The sequence below is a fragment of the Leptodactylus fuscus genome, chromosome 1, assembly GCF_031893055.1.
Source record: "Leptodactylus fuscus isolate aLepFus1 chromosome 1, aLepFus1.hap2, whole genome shotgun sequence".
NCBI lineage: Eukaryota > Metazoa > Chordata > Amphibia > Anura > Leptodactylidae > Leptodactylus > Leptodactylus fuscus.
The window spans coordinates 151162882-151183340 of NC_134265.1; positions in this window are offsets into that span (position 1 = coordinate 151162882).

The following is a 20459-nucleotide window of genomic DNA, read 5'->3' on the forward strand; positions in this document are numbered from 1 at the left end:
CAAGACAGACAGAGTTACAGTGAGTAACAGTGTGACATTCATTGAGGATCTAAATGATGATGTAATGACATCACTGGAAATGAGAAATGATGAAAGCAGTGATATCAATGCAGGAATATCTGATGAGAAAGAAGTGGAAATTGCTGAAAATCAAAACACTGAAAGTAAAGAGATACAAGAACATGCAAACAATGAACCAAGACGTTCAATAAGAGAGAACAAGGGAAAACCACCTGTACGTCTTTCATACAAGGTGAGTACAAACAAGATATATGAACCTACATCTTGGGAAGACATATCAAAACTCTCAGAAGAAGAAGCTAACAAATGGATAAAAGCAACAGAAACCGAAATGAAATCCATGCGTGATAATAAAGCCTGGACACTGACAGAATTACCAGAAGGAAGAAAAACTATAGGATGTAAATGGGTTTTTAAAGTAAAATATCAAACAGATGGCACAGCTGAACGATATCGAGCGAGACTCGTAGCTAAAGGTTATACTCAAAAATATGGAGAAGACTATGATGAAGTTTTTGCACCAGTCGTCAAACATACTACAATTAGAACCTTGTTTGCAGTTGCAGCAACAACACAAATGCAATTGAGACATCTGGATATAAAGACAGTGTTCCTAAATGGAGATTTAACTGAAGATATCTACATGGAACAACCTCAAGGATACAAAGATAAAAGAAAACCAAACATGGTTTGTAAGCTACAGAAAAGTATCTATGGTTTAAAGCAAGCCGCTAAAGCCTGGAATGATAAAGTCACAGAAGTACTCACAAATGAACATTTTCAAAGAAGTAAAGCAGATCCGTGTCTATACACAAAGAAACTGGGAGACAGATGGATCTATGTACTGATATATGTGGATGATATTTTAGTTTGTTTTGAAAAAGAAAGGGATGTAACAAAATTACAGAAAATTCTGGATCAACACTTTGAGATCAAAGATTTGGGAAATGTGAAACAGTACCTAGGGATACAAATAGAAAGAGAAGAAGATGGAAGTTATCTTTTTAACCAAAGTCACATGATTCAGGACATCATTGAATCACAATTGGATTGGATCTAATTTGGATTGAAAGATGCGAAACCAATAAAGTCTCCAATGGAAATCAACTATCTGAAGGAGATGAACAGTGAACAAAATATGTTGCCAGACAATGAACAGTACAGAAAGGCAATGGGAAAATTACTGTATCTTGCAACTGTTACAAGACCAGACATTGCAGCAGCAGTAGGAATTTTGAGCAGAAAGGTGTCAAAACCAAATAAAATGGACTGGAATGCTGTAAAGAGAGTAATACGTTACTTGAAAGGAACTATCGATGTTAAACTAAAACTACCTGCAAGTAACAAATGCATTTTAACTGGATACGTGGATGCAGACTGGGCTGGAGATACACTTGACAGAAAATCTACCAGTGGTTATGTTTTCTTACTCTCAGGTGGACCAATTAGTTGGGCTAGTAAAAAACAATCAATAGTGACACTGTCGACAACAGAAGCAGAGTATGTTGCCGCAGCACAAGCAGCTCAAGAAGTCTTATGGTTGAGACAACTACTGACAGACTTAGGAGAACAACTGTTGGAACCAACAAAGTTGTATGAAGACAATCAAGGTTGTATTGTTCTTGCTCAGACGGAAAGAGTTAATCCAAGAACAAAACACATTGATATAAAGTTTCATTTTTTGAGGGATTACCAGGAGCAAGGAATGCTGAAGTTAGAATATTGTCCAACTGAAGATATGACAGCCGATATTCTTACTAAGGCATTGAATGCTGAAAGACATCAGAAACTGATGAAGAAATTAAGTTTGACTGAATAAGTCTTTATTGTTGAGAAAGGGTGTTGGTATATATGGATATGCAACAGATATAGACTTATTGTGTTATACTGTGTTGGAGGAACTTACAGCTTCCGGACACTAGATGGCGATGTTATTATTGTTATGTGCTGAATACATGTAATGATATGCTATGGAGACTTGTCTGTATCTCAAAATGCTGCATATCTATGGTTAAGGTCCTTTCCAGTGTGTTCCTTGTTATATTGCTGTATAGACATGCTGATGTATGTTACCTCATGTTCTGAGAAGTAAACTGAAGATTAACCCATATAATCTACTCTGAAGCTTTCTTCTGCGACTGCACTCTGCAACAAAAAGAAGGGCAGAAACTAGAAAGGACTTAGTCAAGTCTTGTTCAGAACTTCATGTAGTCCTCTTCAGCTGATTTCCATGTCCTGGTGGCAATCAAAGGGTTAAAGTGTTGGGTAGCAGAGTTGTGAATTATTCTCAAAAGGTAGCAGTCCAGAGAAGTTGCCTAGATTTTTCTTTAGGCATTGTTGCTTGGGGGTAATCTGTTTCCAAGGCAGTAGTGGGGTACAGAGTGGTAGGGTCTCAGTGTTAGATGCAATATCCCAGTTCTTAATGTCTAGTTCAGGGATTTCATGTTAGGCGCATGCATTTTTCAGATCTTCCATTGTGGAGATAGTAATGCGACAACTAGCCAGCAAAAATTAAATTCAAAAAGAAAAGGTCCATCTGTAGCCTATCTTCTGTTGACAGAGCCAGTCTGTCAGAGGTTTTAGCTTCCTGTGTTTCGACAAAGTAACTGGCAACAGATCTTGAACGAATGAGATTGGAGAGTTTTCATATGTAAGAGAATACGATTTCCTTGCTCTGGTAAGAAGGGTTTTTTTGTATTGAAAGGTGAGGAATTGGAAATTAATATTTCTCATGGATCTGTAGGTTTGGGTTTCTGGCGCAGTGCTGTGTGAGCTCTTTCTACAATAACTGTTGCTGCTCTTTCAGTCCCAGAAGAGTTTCTATCAGTGATGTTTGGGTGGTTTCCAAGCTTTCAATTTTCTGTCCTATATGTCAGAGGTCTTGTTTTATATCAATTACTTCTTTTATGACAGGAGAAAGAATTAATATAAAGAAATTATAGGAGAGAGGCAAGTCACCAATGTGTGCAGAAATGTTGTTCTCACTGTCCCTATTTGAGTCTTGAACATCTCTTTCATCCAGTTCCGAGTGACCAGTCGTAGCGATTTTTGCTTGCACTGAGGCTTGCTTTTGTGTTAGAAACTTATCTAGGTCGCCCTGGGAGCTTGTTTGCTTTGTCAGGGTTTTGAGAGTCCGATGATACAGTTAATTACTGTTGCGGGACTCAGGAGTCTACTGGAGGTGAGGTCAGACTTTGTGATATTTGACCAAGCACGTCCAAACCAGAACTGCTATTGTTATACTCTGGGGTCTCTTCAGGCACTCATAGTATAATAAGCAGAGCTCAGGTGAGGTGCATAAACATAACAAACAGTGTGTGTGACTTCCCAACCTCTTCGGTCTGTTATGGGCCACAGAATGATGCCAGAGACCGCTGAGCAATACGTCTGAAGAGACTCTGAAGTATAACAGTAGTATGTGGGTGGCAAACTTCAAGAATTTTGTGTTAGGCAAAACCCAAAATTTTTGGAAAATTCCTAATGAAAATTTGTTCAGTCATCCCTATGTATGTGCCACTATGGCATATTATACTGTGTGGAGGGACTATTCTTTGACATTATACTGTCTAAAAAGGCCACTATGGGACAGTATACTGTGTCTCTGCTTTTGATGTTTGTTTTTTTTGTTTTGTTTTTAAATGTAGATTTTGAGCCCCACATAGAGCGCACAATATACTTTTTTTTCCCTATCAGTATGTCTTTGGAATATGGGATGGAAATCCATGCAAACATGGAGAGAACATACAAACTCCTTGCAGATGTTTTTTTGCCCTTGGCAGGATTTGAACACCAGGACTTCAGTGTGCAAGGCTAACCACTGAGCCACCATGTGGTCCCCTGCTTTTGATGTTCTTATTCAGGATGAAATACAGGTGGAAGTTTTTTACTCTACCTGGGTAAGTGTTCCTTCTTTATTCATTTTCTGTGGTTGGAAGAGCTGAAGTACAGTGATCCGCAGTCCCATAGAAATGACATAGTGCATCTATAAAACTGCCAGGTACCCCTGTTCTCGCCAGTGGAGATCCCATTGGCCACATCCCCACCATTCAGTTCTGCTGTTTATAGCCTATCCCATGATTATGGGATAAATGTTATTCTGGGAGAAATTTCTTTCAAATGAATGGGCTTGAAGCATGCCGGCAGGTTTCCGTCTCCTGCCCCTGTTTTGTGCAGGAAACGGAAACCTGCAGAACGGAGTACGGGCGCAGATGTGAACGAGCCCTAAGTGGATAATGAAAGGCATAGTTCATACAGACAACTCTTTGTATTCAGGTAAGGTGATAAATTGCTGAAATTATCACATTAATAAATCTTGACCTGATATGATACATAAATATACGTGCACATATAGAAATAAACCATATCATATGTATGCTAAAACAAAATGTAAGTGTAATTTCATTAATTGAGTGATATAAATTAACAATGGAAATTAATTCTGTACAATATATAAAAATTCTAATTCTCAAGCCTAAATATGTGATGCATCACAATGACATGATAACTATGGACGTTAATTAAAGAGCAGCAGAATTCAGCAGTTTGCCCTCCATCTGCCTTACCTCAGGAAATAGCAATTTTCCTTTAACTAGATCTGACAGATATTCTTGTGTTTGTCTGGAATTAGTGAATTTGCCACCAGTGCAGGAATAACCACATGTGTGATTAAATGCCATGCGAGCTACATTATTGATCTTTATGTCTGTGAAAATCTATTTTTAAGCACATGTTTGCTCATGCTTGTTTCATAGCAAAGTGTAAGGGCCCCTTCACATGGAGTTTGCGCTCCGCTCATTCAGACATGTGTACACGAGCGCTTTAAAACACATCCCATTCACTTCAATGGGAGTGCGTGTAAAGCTGATAAAGAAGGTTATTTCATGAAATTTTGCAATGCACTTTTTTAACCACTCAAACCTCCTTTTATTTTAACCCCTTCCCGCCGATGGCACTTTTTGACTTCCTGATCAAGCTCGATTTTTCAAAACTGACATGTGTCACTTTATGTGGCAATAACTTTTGAACGCTTTAACTTACCAAAGTGATTTTAAGATTGTTTTTTCGTAACACATTGTACTTCATGTTACTAGTAAATTTTGGTTGATATGTTTTGTGTTTAATTATGAAAAAATAGGAAATTTGGTGGAAATTTAGAAAAATATGCATTTTATAAAGTTTTTTTTTTTTCTTTTTTTTTAATGTAGATTGTGAGCCCCACATAGAGCTCTCAATGTACATTTTTCCCTATCAGTATGGTTTTTTTTGGAATATGGGATGGAAATCCATGCAGACACGGGGAGAACATACAAACTCCTTGCAGATGGTTTTTTGCCCTTGGCGGGATTTGAACACCAGGGCCCAGCGCTGCAAGGCTGTAGTGCTAACCACTGAGCCACTGTGTGGCCCCTGCATTTTATAAAGTTTGAAATGATGTGCATTGCATACAGATAGTCAGACCGCCAAAATTATATCATAAATCTCATGTCCCAGATCTCTGCTTTATGTGTCAGCATCAAACTTTAGGCGCCCTTTTAATTTTTACGGACATTATAAGGTTTACAAGTGAAATAACAATATTCAAAATTTTCAAGAAATTTCCAAAACCCATTTTTTAAGGGACTAATCCAGTTATGAAGGGGTTTTGAAAGACCCTTGTATTAAAGCCCCCCATAAATCACCCCATTTTCAAAACTGCACCCCTTAAATAAACCAAAACAACATATACCTAGTAATTTAACCCTATAAGTGCTTAACAGGAATTAATACAAAATGGAGGTGAAATTTTCAAATTTGAATTTATTTTACTAATATTTTCGTTTAGTCCTAGAATTTGCACATTCACAAGGGGTTAAAGGAGAAAACGCATCCCACAATTTGTTAGGCAAGTTCTCCCGACTACCACAGTATCCCATTTGTGGGTGTAAACTAATATATGGACGCACAGTGAGACGCAGAAGGGAAGGCGCGCCAAAGAGCTTTTAGAGGGCAGATCTGGCTGCGATCAGTTTCAGGAACCCTGTCGCATTTACAAAGTCCTCTAGAAAGAGACCCCATTTTGAAAACTGCACCCCTCAAAGAATTTATCAAGTGATGTAGTGAGCATTAGTAACCCCGAAGTAAATATATAAGTTGTGCGGAGTAAATTGGGCACACCAAATCCCATTCTATTTTGCCACTAGTTCCTATGACAGGGACGGGGAAGAGGGGCATTCTGGGGGGTCAGCGCTGGTGTCTTCTCTCTTATAAGCTCTAAATATGGGGTGTCCCCTGAAAACGCTCGCACAGCTTATACATTTCCTTCTAGTCGCAGCCACTTACGTCCTAATGATTTGTCGACTTTTGGGGTTTTTGTCTTCACATTGAACAAGCTAGATTTTTATGTTTATTTTCTGGCAATGTGGCCATATGAGGGCTTGGTGTTTGCGGTATTAGATGTGCTTATCAATGCCACCATTTTGGGGTGCCTGTAACTTATTGACTACATTTTATTAACTCTTTCTGGGTGGGATGTAAAAGGAAACATCAATTCTGCCATTGCTTTTTAGCATTTTTTTTTCCCGTGCAGCGTACACTATAAGTAACATGTTACCTTTATTCTGCGGGTCGGTACGGTTACGGCGATACCTCATTTATATTATTTTTTAATGCGTTGCTATTTATGCAGAATAAAATTCAATTCAGGGAAAAAAATCAATTATTTTTGCATCGCCATCTTCTGAAAGGCATAACGTTTTTATTTTTCGCTAGACAGAGCTGGTTGAGGGCTTATTTTTTGCGGGAAGACCTCTTCTTTTTATTGGTACCATTTTGGTTTTCATCTGACCATTTGATTACTTTTTATTGAACATTTTGTAAGGGAAAGGTGGTGAATAATCATTATTTTGTGCGGTTTTCTACGTTTTTTTTTACGCCGTTCGGCGTTCAGGTTAAATAATGTTTTAATTTTATTGTTCAGGTTATTACGGACGCAGTGATACCAAATATGTAATGTTTTTTTCTTTTTTTCTTTATTTTACATAATAAAACATTTTATATTGTTAAAAAGGGATTTTTGGGGCTTTATTTATTTATACCGTATTTTTCAGACTATAAGACGCACTGGACTATAAGACGCACCTAGGTTTTAGAGGAGGAAAATAGGGAAAAAAAATTTTGAAGCAAAAAATGGTAAAATATTTAATATATGGGAGTTGTAGTTTTGCAACAGCTGCAAGGCCACATTGACAGGTGACCCTGCAGCTGTACGGGGATGCATAGAGTGTTTTTTTTTGCGGGGCCAGAAGTACTTTTTAGTTATACCATTTTGGGGAATATCTATTGCTTAGATCACCTTTTATTGAAAAAAAACCCGGTGGTTTATGATATATATATATATATATATATATATATATATATATATATATATTATTATTTTTTTTTCTAGGGACAGGAGGTGATTTAGAACTTTTATTTATATTTTTAAAGCTTTTTTTTTTTTTTTTTTACTATTTTATTCCCCCCCGGGGGCTTGAGCCTGCGGTCGCTTGATTGCAAGTCCCATAGACGGCAATACAACTGTATTGCCGTCTATGGGACATTCTGTCTATTAGTATTACGGCTGGTCATAGACCCAGCCGCAATACTAATACAGCAGTGACAGGCCTCGGAGCCTCATTAGGCTCCCGGCTGTCACCCGAACAGGTCGGCTCCTGCGATATCGCCGCGCAGGAGCCGGCCTGCAACTCTACAGGTACGGGGCCGGTGGGGACCGGTCCCGGGGGAGAAGGGGCCACCGATACTGACCCGGCATCCGCTGTACTAGAGAGGCGGATGCCGGGGAGGGATAGACGCCGGGGCCTGAGGCATTGCTGCCCTGCCCTGAATGAAGCCAGCGGCGGGGGGACGGAGGAGCAGAATAGCATCACTCCTCCCGCTGCTGGCTTCATGCAGGGCAGAGGAGCACAGCGATATCTCAGGCCCCGGCGTCTATCCCTTTCCGGCTTCCGCCTCTCTAGTACAGCGGGTGCCAGGCGCCACATTCAGACTATAAGACGCACCCTTCTTTTCCCCAAAAATTTTGGGGAAAAAAAGTGCGTCTTATAGTCCGAAAAATACGGTCATTTATTTTAAACTTATTTAAACTTTTTTATTTTTACTTTTTCTAACTTTTTTTTTCTGTCCCCATGGGGGATTGAAGCGGTGATCGGCTGATCACCGCTTCACTACATATACGCTGCAATACACGTGTTACATGTGTATTGCATTGTATAGGAAGCTGTCAGCCAGTGTGGATGCACAGGCTGACAGCTTCCTTTACGGCAGGATCAACCAGGTGCGTGAAGGGGGTAAGTGATGGGGCAGACCCGGGGTCACTGATCAGACCCCGGGCTGCCCCCTACGAACACCGGCACCCCCCAGATCAACCAGGTGCGTGAAGGGGGTAAGTGATGGGGCAGACCCGGGGTCACTGATCAGACCCCGGGCTGCCCCCTACGAACACCGGCACCCCCCAAAACCGGCGCGGGGGGTGCCGATCGGCACCACATTATATTGAAACCCCGGAGATGCCGGTGGTCATGTTGACCGCCGGCATATCAGGGGTTAACACCCGCGATCGGACCAAGTTCTGACCGCGGGTGTTACGGGGCATTATCAGCCGTAACATACGGCTGTTACCCGCAGCGCATGGTGCGCACACAGGTTCTGTGTGCACACCATGCAGCCGCAGTAATAGTACGGCGGTTTGCGGGAAGCCCTTCCCGGCAGCGCCGTACTATTACGGCGCATGTCGGGAAGGGGTTAAAACATCTTATGAGCTGCTGCTCCTATACTTTCAGTTACCTGTCGTTGCTAGAGAAAATCCCTATTGTAGTGTGCTCAGAACATAGCTTCTGTGTAGGGCAATGCCTCAGATGGCTGCTTCTGCTGAAACCTGCTGCACCAGATGTGTCAGTGATAGAGATGAGTGAACCTCTCAAGATTCGTTTAGTTTCAGGTTCAGGTGACTATGTTAAATGATATGATCTTTGCCTCTTTTGGTGTGGAGGCCTTGTATACCTCCATACATCAACATTTGGGTCTGTGCATATTTGTGTTAGAACTATTACATTTCTGTCTAAGAATAAACTATTTTGTTTTCAGTGGTCAGTTCAGGAGCACCGCTATGGCGAGTCCCTATGCCACTAGGTTTGCCAACTTGTTCCTGAGCTGGCATGAGGGCCATGTGATGGCATCAAAGACCTCAGCCAGTGGCAGGAGCATATCTGCCTGACTGAGGCATATTAAAGGGACTCTATCAGCAAAATTATGCCTTTAAAAAGGCTATTCAGACACCACAAATGAACCGCCTCGATCTTGTTCTTCCGGCAGGTTGTGTTCAAATCCCGCACGTGTGCAGTATCGCTCCCTCCGGAGTGCTACTGCACATCCGTCGCACCATTTTTGTTGTAGCTCTAAGTACCCCTTGCGCAGTACGCTTGCAAACTTCTTCATTCCGGAAGAAAAGAAGATGAAGGTGGGGAAGAATGAGGACAGGAGGGCGTCACTGGAAGAAAAAAGAAGAGGAAGATGTGACAGCAAGATGATGTCAGATTGTGGAGGACCGCCCACCGTGCATGATAGGTATGATTTACAAATATGTTTTTATGGTTTTATTTTAAAACGGGGGGAGGTTTAAAATAACATTTGTTATGCCTGAATAGCCTTTTTAAAGGCTATTCACGCATATGTGGGGCTCTATCAGCGTAATGTTGCTGATAGAGCCCCTTTAACGATATTTTTTATCCTGTGCAACGGTACGAGGAAGTCCTTTGTGAATTTTGTTGCCCTAAAAACAAGGACCTAGATTTGCACTGTACATGTGAATGGAATCAGAACACTCACCCTTTGTTGTCTTAATAGCAAGAGGTATTGGTAAACAGCAGATATTTAGTTTTTGGCCCTTGGCGTTAGTACAGCCTTTAAAAAGCAGTGTTTTTGGCTCTTGGAGTGAGTAGTGCCTTGCACCAGCAGTGTTTTTGGCCCTTGGAGTGAGTAAAGCCTTTAAAATACAGTGCTTTTGGCCCTAGGAGTGAGTAGAACCTCGCACCAGCAGTGTTTTTGGCCCTTGGAGTGAGTATAGCCTTTAAAATACAGTGCTTTTGGCCCTTGGAGTGAGTAGATACTTTAAAAAGCAGTGTTTTGGGCCCTTGGAGTGAGTACAGCCTGGCACCAGCAGTGTTTTTGGCCCTTGGAGTGAGTACAGCTTTGCACCAGCAGTGTTTTTGGCCCTTGGAGTGAGTACTGCCTTGCAGTAGCAGTGTTTTATGCCCTTGGGGTGACTAGAGCCATGCAGCAGCAATGTTTTTGGCCCTTGGGGTGACTAGAGCCATGCAGCAGCAGTGTTTATTTTTTGGCCCTTTTGGTGACTAGAGCCATGCAGCAGCTGTGTTTTATTTTTTGGCCCTTTTGTTGACTAGAGCCATACCGCAGCAGTGTTTCATTTTTTGGCCCTTGGGGTGACCCTTAAAAAATTAGATTTCAGGCCCTTGGGGGTGAGCCCTAAAACATTAATTTTCAGGCCCTTGGGGGGAGCCCTAAAACATTAATTTTCAGGCCCTTTGGGTGAGCCCTAAAACATTAATTTTCAGGCCCTTGGGATGAGCCCTAAAACATTAATTTTCAGGCCCTTGGGGTGAGTCTAAAAACATTAATTTTCAGGCCCTTGGGGGGAGCCCTAAAAAATTATTTTGCAGGCCCTTGGGCTGGAGCCCTAAAAAATTGAGTTGCAACCCCCTGGGGGGGGAGGAGATAATGGCCCCAAGGGCCAAAATGTGAAACACTGCTGCTGCATGGCTCTAGTCATCCCAAGGGCCAAAAAATTAAACACTGCTGCTGCATTGCTCTAGTCACCCCAAGGGCCAAAAAATAAAACACTGCTGCTGCATGGCTCTAGTCACCCCAAGGGCCAAAAAATAAAACACTGCTGCTGCATGGCTCTAGTCATCCCAAGGGCCAAAAAATTAAACACTGCTGCTGCATGGCTCTAGTCATCCCAAGGGCATAAAACACTGCTGGTGCAAGGCTCTACTCATTCCAAGGTCCCAAAACACTGCTTTTTAAAGGCTGTACTCACTCCAAGGGCCTAAAACGAAATCTCTGCTGTTTAAAGGCTCAATTCACCCAAAGAACCAACAAATCTCTGCTGGTGTAAGGCTGAACTAAGTTAAAGGGCCTAAAACTCTGCAGGTAAAAGGCTGAAGTTACCTGAAGGGCCTCAATCTCTGCTGGTAGCTCAGCTTAAGGGCCTGTAACTTAATTTGGAAGGGCTCCTGTTAAGGGCTAGAAAAGTGAATTTTGGAAGGTCTTACCACATCACACACACACACACACACACACACATCCACAATGACAGTTAAGGGTGAGGGCTTTTGGATTTCCCATTGTCTATTCCATCTGTGGTTGTCATGGGCAACGTGATTTAAAGGGGTGCTTGATAATGTTTCTTTAGCTTAAATTTGGGTTTGTGTCCATCCATTTGGGGAGTAAAGAAGGTTTCCAGGTATTTTCCCACTTTGATAGAGGCTTTTTGCAATATGGAAAGTGTGTAGTTGTTAGGCTGTGATAGTGGGGTAATAGAGGGACTTTGGTGTGTTAGATGCCCCCAGACATGCTTCCCCTGCTGTCCCAGTTGCATTTTAGAGGTGTTGGCATCATTTGCTGAGGTGTCATAGTGGACTTGGTGACCCTACTGAGTTGAATGTTGGGATCCCCTGAAACGAAGCATTTTCTCCCATAGACTATAATGGGGTTCGATATTCGTTTGAATAGTCGAATATTGAGATGCTATTCGGAACGAATAACGAACATCGAATATTTTACTGTTCGCTCATCTCTAATGCTAATATGTTTATTTCATTTAGTGATAACAGACCTCACCTTACCTTCTGGGTTCCTACATTCATTCTCACAGCCTGGTTTAGATTAACATGAGAAGCTTACACTGATGTGCAGCAAATCCAGCATACATGTTGGCTGATGTAGTTTAGGTGTTAAATGGCTATTTAGTATCTATACTGTATATCGCTCTGTGTGATATGACCTAAGATTGGTTTTGCCCAATTTATTCCCTCCTCCTCCTGGTGTGCAGTCTACTTCTTTTGATTTCGTCTTTGGTTATGTGGACACAATTTTGTTTGTTATTATTGCTTTATTAATGGCTGAATTTTAACTGTATATGTTTTATACATCAAATGGCCTTTCTTACTGTTCAGACTTTTTTGTAAGCAGCTTTTCTGTAAGACGCAATTACCTCGAGCCATCTGTGAATTCAATCAGTGGCTTCAGAAGAACTCAGGAAGAGACCCATGAGAAGCTGTTGAATAAGGAGGACGGGGACATGCTGGGAGGACATCGGAGCATTGGGGACAGGTGAGTGTGGGTTTTTTTTTTCACCTCCCTGGTTGTCCAGGCATTAAAAAAAATGCCTAACAACCTTTTTAAGTTCAAAAGATTTAACCCTTTAGAAGGACGAGTATCTAAAGTAAGTATCCAGAAAGCTTTCTAATGGCAAGAATTCATCTAGAATCTATACTTCTCTTATTGTATGAAACCTTATTAATAGTTTATACTGTACAGTCATAGTGTTAATAGAACTCGCATGCATTTTGTTAAAATTCCTGGATGTATCTGTATTAGTAAACGATCCTGTTATGTGCTCCCTAATATGGTTTGTCTTTTTTCGGCCAGTACATCCCACATACTCTAGATTGCAGCACGTGCAATCCTTTTTTTCTTAATGTAGATTGTGAGCCCTATATAGGTATCACAATGTACTATTTTTTTTTTCCTCCTATCAATATGTCTTTGTAGAATGGGAGGAAATCCATGCAAATATGGGGAAAACATATAAACTCTTTGCAGATGTTGTTCCTGGCGAGATTCATACCTAGGACTCCAGCGCTGCAAGGCAGTGCTAATCACTGAGCCACCGCGTTGCCCCGTGCAGTGTATAATATTTTTAACACACTATTACTGTTGTAATCTATATAATTTTTGACAGAGAATCATATACCTGTAACAGTTTACGAAAAAGTAGTTTTCCACATGTAGTGACATAAATTGCATCATGTCATGCCACAGCAGAGATTACCCTTATACTACAACCATTTATATTGGCATTCACAAGATGTGAACATATTTGGAGATGCTAATCCACCAATGGTCTTAGGCTGTCTAGACACAAAAGTGCACCCTTTCTAAAATGGTATGAGAGATCACAATGTAATAAAGGGAGATTCCTACAAACAATATCTATGATTTCATGATAATGGACACTTAAGCTGGTACTTAATATAAAATTATTAGATATTAGAGATGAGTGAGTATATTCGATCAAATACCTTCCCGGCATAGTTCTTGGTGTAAAATAGCACCAGGGAAGTAGGAGGGGCATCTAATTTTTACTGTCCCTCCCACCTTCCCTGACGCTTTTTTACACCAAGAACTATGCAGGGGAGGTATTCGATCGAATATACTCGCTCATCTCTATTAGATATCTCTTGGGTTTTTTATGGATGGTGCTTCAGATGTTCACAAGGCCTAGAATCACTGATGGTTCTTGCTCTGTTATTAAGGCCATAATGAATAATGATAGCCCCCTAGCCCTAAGAGTTTGAACATTTTGCCCTACTGCTCTTTGTTATTTGCTCCAGAGACTCTGCCATAACACTTGGACAAGTAACCACAGATCTTATGTGGCGGTAGGCTTGCTCATATCCTTCTGCCTTTTCATTTAATTCCAGACAGACTGGCACACATCTAGAATTCCTTGTTCTTCTTTACACTGAAAATAGTTTGTAATGACATTAGTTGTATGTTTGGGGTCATTAACCTGCTGCAAAATAAATTTGGAACCAATAAGACAACTCATTGATGGCATTGTATGATGGATAAATATCTGTCTCCATTGGTCAGTACCAGAAGACCATTAATCCTGACCAAATTCACAACTTCATTTGCTGAAATGCTGCACCAAAATTGCAAGGAACCTCCACCATGCTTCCTTGTTTCCTACATACACTTATTACTGTACTGCTCTTTAGGACTTCATTGAGCAAACTACCTTCTGTTATGACAAAGTATTTCAAATTCTGACTCCAGAACACTTGCTGCCATTTTTATGCTCCATAGTTGCTATACTTTCATGCATAGTTCAGTTTCTTGGCCTTGTTTCCACGTCAAATGTAAGACTTTTTGCTTGAAATTCTTCCATGAAGATCTGGCCAGACTTCAAACAGATATAGATGGGTACCATTGGTTTCTACCAATTCTGAGCTGATAACAATACATGAAATCTTACAATTCTGTATGAAAATAAGCACGATTTGTCTTTTACTTGCAAGTTTCCTTGGTTGACCATTGCATCTAAGGTCCTCAACATTGCTTGTCTTTTGTTGCTTCTTCAAATTTGGCTGAAATAAAAGACAGTTTGTACCAAAAGTGAAGAACTTGATTGGCTAAAAATTGATTTTGCAGCAGAACAACAACCTGAAACATGAAAGTGAAGATATGACAGCCATAGAGCCCGAACATCATCAAGTCTGTCTGGGATGAATAGACACCAAGGTTTGAGTAAGCTTACATCCAAAGAAGATCTGTGTGTTTAGCTCTCCAAGATGTTTAAAACAACCTTCTTGCCAAGTCCCTTCCAAAACTGTGTGTAAAAGTAAAAGTATTATCCAACTTCCAAAAATTATCTGAAAATACATTCACAGCTATGCTAAATACTAGTTATTCCATTGTGCTGCCTTTGTTTGTCTTTATTTTACTTGCTGCTCCTTGTATTACTGTTATTTACATTTACATGGAGTGAATCTGTGGAAAAACTACATTTTACACACATAGTGACACACATCATATTTCTTCTGTCCATGTAGCACCACATCTATTGAATTAATACATCACCTCCACATCCGAGGTCAGTATGAATGGCTTCAACCAGTAAGGAGGACATAAGCTGCTGTGACTTTTTGTTTGCTGACTGAACTGCTCACAGGGAGGAGTAGTGAGCTTGTAAATGAAATGTCACAATTGTGATCAGTGACCTGAAAATAAAACAGATAAAAGGTGCCAAATTTAAACATGATATATATTAGGAAGTGTTTTGTATTGATGTATTATTGTGTTATTTGAACCATATATTTCTTTAAAAAAACTGGATAACCCCTGTGAGAGAGTGAAGGGTGTGGTCTGGGAAGACAGGTACATTCCAGCCAGGCACCTAAAGGGTGTGTGGTGAGACCCACACCAGGGAGGTCAGCTGACTAGTCAGGCCCTAATAACAGTCTGAGTGTGAAGACTAGCAGGGTGGCACCACACTGACAGAGTTGAACTGTCCAGACCGGACCTCCAAAGCAGGTACTGCGCCACCCATTGTTGTTGCCAAGGTGGGAGACTGGTAGCCAGTCTCCTGTATAGTCAGGGAAAAGTTTCGTTATATTTAAGTTAGTTTTCTCAGCTGAAAAGGGTTTTGTTTTGTTTATCCTGTGGCTTTGCAAAAACAGTATTTAGATGTCCTTCTCGACATATGCCATAATAATACATTAGATGCTGGGTATTTAAATATGGTGGCCGTTCATGCTCAAAAGGAGGCCTGAGCTAATGCCTGCAATCAGTGCCCAGTTTAAGACTCCTGGCACCTTAGTAAAAGCTGACCGAGGCAACATTTTCTTAGGAGCATATTGACGCCACCGTTTTTGGGAGGATTGCTTGCCCCTGCCATAGAAATGTATCACAGGCTGCTCAATGTAAAAAAATAAAAATAAGAAAAAATAAATAAAAATTCAAATAACCCTCCTTTCCCTAAGACACATCATACAGAATTTTAAATGGTACCATTACATACAACAAGTTGTCTCACAAATATTAAGCTGTGTGAACAAAAAAAAAAGTTATGCAAGTCAAAAACAAAATTGAAAAATTGATTAATTGATAACAATATTGATAAATGTAAGGTCCATGGGTTTGCCTTGGATACCAAGTGTAATGAAGCTCCTGGTCTCTTCTATCTACAACGGAGCATAACTAGATTCATATCGCATAGATGGGGAAGAAAATACCTCTCAAGAAACACCTGGACTCCCAGCTACTAGGGCTCTCACACCTGTGTAGCAGGCCAAATTAAACCCCTCATAGATATAGCCCTGGTGTAGTTTGGCCAAAGCCACAGCACACCCCAGGTATTAACTGTCCAAGACTAAACTATACCCCTAGGTATAAAATAGCCTAGTCCAAAGTATACCCCAGGTGTAAAAGAGCCTAGGCCAAAGTATACCACTCCAGACCAGAATATACCCATCTAACATGGAACCCGGGAATAGTCCCGCCGAGGCCACAGTATATGTCTGGGGCTAAACTTTATACTTGGGGGGGGGGGGTGTAAAATAGCCTAGGCCAAACTGTTACCCTCCAGGCCATAATGTTATCACTTCACTGGTTTTCTCACCGTCTCTAATTTGTTGAAAAGTGTGCAGATTTTTTTTTATCATACTCAGATACCCAGCTGCTTCTGTTTGCCTGAGTCATTCTCACCTTACCATAAGGGCCCTTCCGACTTCCATTACATCGGCTCAAAGAAGAGAGGTCCCCTCTCCAACTGGAAGAGCCCTGGGGGATATACAACTACCACCACCATCAGATAGTGCTACCGGACCTCTCTCAGCGGTGTCTGGCCTAGGAGCAGAGCTGGGGAATGTGTGGTTGAATGTGCTTAGCCTAGCTGGTGGCACGTCACCTACCACTACTACTCCAATCCTCCAGTTCACTACATCTGGATTGCAACGTATACTACAAATTACAACCTTTTCACACATTCTCTAATAGATGAGTGTGTTATTAGGTTGATTCCCAAATGAAAGGTCACTGTTTCAAATCAAGGATCAGCCTCGATAAATAATTGTAAAACTGCATCATGTGAGTGACAGTTGAAAGAATATGAAATGAAGTTCATCCATCCATTCAAAAGCCAAGAAGTGGACGTCCAGGCAAAGTCTACAAGATCACAAGGTCTATCAATTCTCCTGGGACAAACACAGCAGTGGAGGGAGGTTGCTGGTATGCTTTGTTACTACAGCAACTACATACAGTCATCTCCTGTGTGGGAATTTTTTTTTCATTGCTAAACTATAAGTTCATGGTGCTATGTAAAATCTGATAGCAGAAATGTAGGAACTGCATCTCTAACTGCTCAATGAAAAGGCATCACTCTCTTATTTGGAAAAATAGACTTGATAGTAAGCAAGTCTACTTCTACTCCTCCCTGTGATCTTCCTGGTAGGAAGGCCACATCTACACGGATCATTAGCACATGGTCCTCATTATCAGTGTTATCACCAACTATTTCTCCTCCTCCTCTTCATGCCAATGTCAGTCATCCATAAGGGAATGTGTGGCCAGAAGACAGCAATATGTGTCCAGTTATCTGGCTGTTGTGCAACTTAACTCACACCTGCCGAAGATGATGGTAGTGCAGTCGCTGCCATACCAATTTGTGGATTCCACTGCGTTTCGCCAACTGATGGCATGCGTTAAATCATTAAAATACAATGATAGCCAAAAGTATTGGCACCCCTGCAATTCTGTCAGAAAATACTCATTTTCTTCCAGAAAATGATTGCAAGCACAAACTCTTTGGTATTAATATCTTCATTTATTTTGCTTGCAATGAAAAAACACAAAAGAGAAGGAAAAAAAAAGTCAAATCATTGATCATTTTACACAAAACTCCAAAAATGGGCTGGACAAAAGTATTGGCACCCTCAGCCTAATACTTGGTAGCACAATCTTTAGACAAAATAACTTTGAACAACCGCTTCTGGTAACCATCAATGAGTTTCTTACAATGCTCTGCTGGAATTTTAGACCATTCTTCTTTGGCAAACTGCTCAGGTCCCTGAGATTTGAAGGGGGCCTTCTCCAAACTGCCATTTTGAGATCTCTCCACACGTGTTCTATGGGATTCAGGTCTGGACTCATTGCTGGCTACTTTAGAAGTCTCCAGTGCTTTCTCTCAAACCATTTCTAGTGCTTTTTGAAGTGTGTTTTGGGTCATTGTCCTGCTGGTAATCTAGTGGTTATAAGGATAAGGACAAAACAAAAAATCTGCAGTGATAACTGCAATTCCTGGTCTGCTCTGATGGTGAGCAGCCAGTGTTCGCCAGTGTAGGTCCTAGGTGTACGCTGAAGTGTGAACAACAAACACACTTCAGCAGCGTTGTTTAATAGGAGAGCCATGAGCAGCCAGCAGAGAGGGCGGGAGGTGAATGAGAATATACGGGTAGGATCCAACTGAGATAACACCTACCTTATCACCACAATTGCATTACCAGGCTGGCTGCTAGTGTTTGCTATAGGATTTGTTATCAACAGAGGGGATAGACATCGTGGGGGTAGTTTGTTATCCCAGAGGGGAGGTTGTCATCTGTATACTCCATCTGGGTTTAGCAACTTTAACCCATTCCTAGCTGTCACATTTAAATCCTCATTTGTCCAATGTGGGAAGCCTTAAAGAAAATATTTTAAAGTTTATATTTTAATATCCCTAATAAAAGTTATATTTTACCCTAGTTTAGTATCCAGTTAGTTTACCGTTTTCTGGTGAGAGTGAATCCGCACAATCTTGCGTTGAAATCTCTCGTCAACTTTTCTTTTCGATCCACGTCTAGGGAGGTTACCCACAGTGCCATGGGCTTTAAACTTCTTGATGACACTGCGCACGGTAGACACAGGAACATTCAGGTCTTTGGAGATGGACTTGTAGCCTTGAGATTGCTCATGCTTCCTCACAATTTTGCTTCTCAAGTCCTCAGACAGTTCTTTGGTCTTCTTTCTTTTCTCCATGCTCAATGTGGTACACACAAGGACACAGGACAGAGTTTGATTCAACTTGAATCCATTTCAACTAGCTGCAAGTGTGATTTAGTTATTGCCACCACCTGTTAGGTGCCTCAGGTAAGTAACAGGTGCTTTTAATTACACAAATTAGAGAAGCATCACATGATTTTTCAAAAAGTGCCAATACTTTTGTCCACCCCCTTTTTTTATGTTTGCTGTGGAATTATATCCAATTTGGCTTTTTCACAATTCTTTTTGTGGTTTTCCATTGAAGACAAATTAAATGAAGATAATAATACCAAACAATTTGTGATTGCAATCATTTTCTGAAAGAAAATGAGTAAAATACATGACTTTCATGGCCTACTGGGTCAATATTTTGAGTGGCAGTGGCCATAATCCATCACCACAGCAAAGGCAGGAGATAGATCCACCCCAAATATGCAGACCCACTTCCAACACCATGAAGGGCTCATCCATCTCCTTTGGATCCTACTCTATGGACAGTTTACCATCACTATCTTCACCAGGTAAAGTTGTTGCTTTCACTCCTCCCCCTTCTTCCCCCTTGTTTCATGGGCATAAGGCAAATCACTGCCATGTGGTCTTGCAAGTAATAAGCTTGGATCAGAGGTGCCACACAGCTGAGGAGCTGCCTCACTGTATCTTGCAGCTAGTGTCCCACTGGATGGCTCTTTGACACCTGCAACTGAGTAGCTTTGCCAGCATCAATGGCACCAATATTGTTGTTATTCTTGAATCACAGTCATCTGAATAGAGGCCAAGGCTGTTGGAGACGGAAAAGCAGAGTCAAAGAAAGCAGTCTGCTTTTTCTTTTCTTTTTTTAAAGTAATTTTTCTTTTACAGTAATACCAAATTTGTTGCTAGTCCCCCCAAAAATTTTTGGACAGCTTGTAAAAGCCATTGCTTACTTTAATTCCACTGTGTGTTTACATAGACCTAGGGCATCAGTCCCCTAAAGGGGATAATATTTGAACCATTTGTTTTTAAAAACATAAAAAATCCATTAGTGCAGTAAGGGTATGTTCACATGAAGGAAAAGGTCGCGGAAAACTTTTCCACTGTGTGAACATTCCACGCTGCTCACTGAGACAGAATGCCAATGCAGCATTGGCGCTCTGTCACAGCATCCCACTCCTGTGTAGGCGTAAATGAATGGGCCTACACTGGAGCGTGTCTCGAGCCACAGATGCCGCAGCTGATTCATTTGCGGAATTCAGCGGCAAGATAGGGCATGTCGCTATTTTTTTTTCCACTACAAACTAGTGTTAAAAAGAAGCAAGCAGCTCCCATTGAAGTCAATGGGAAGTGTTTTTGCAGTGGATTTTGAGGCGGATTCCGCATCAAAATCTGTTGCCAAAAAACTCTGCGTGAACTAGCCCTAAGTGTGTTTACAAAGAAACTAACTAATACCAGTTATAATCTGTTTACCAGATTTTAGGTTTATTTTGTATGTGCAGTTTAGAGGGCTGTAACATTTTTCACATACGTCTCATTCAACTAATTTTTGCATCTTTGAGTGCTGTATACACAGCGATCGAGAAGGCAGCGAAGGGAATAAACCTTCC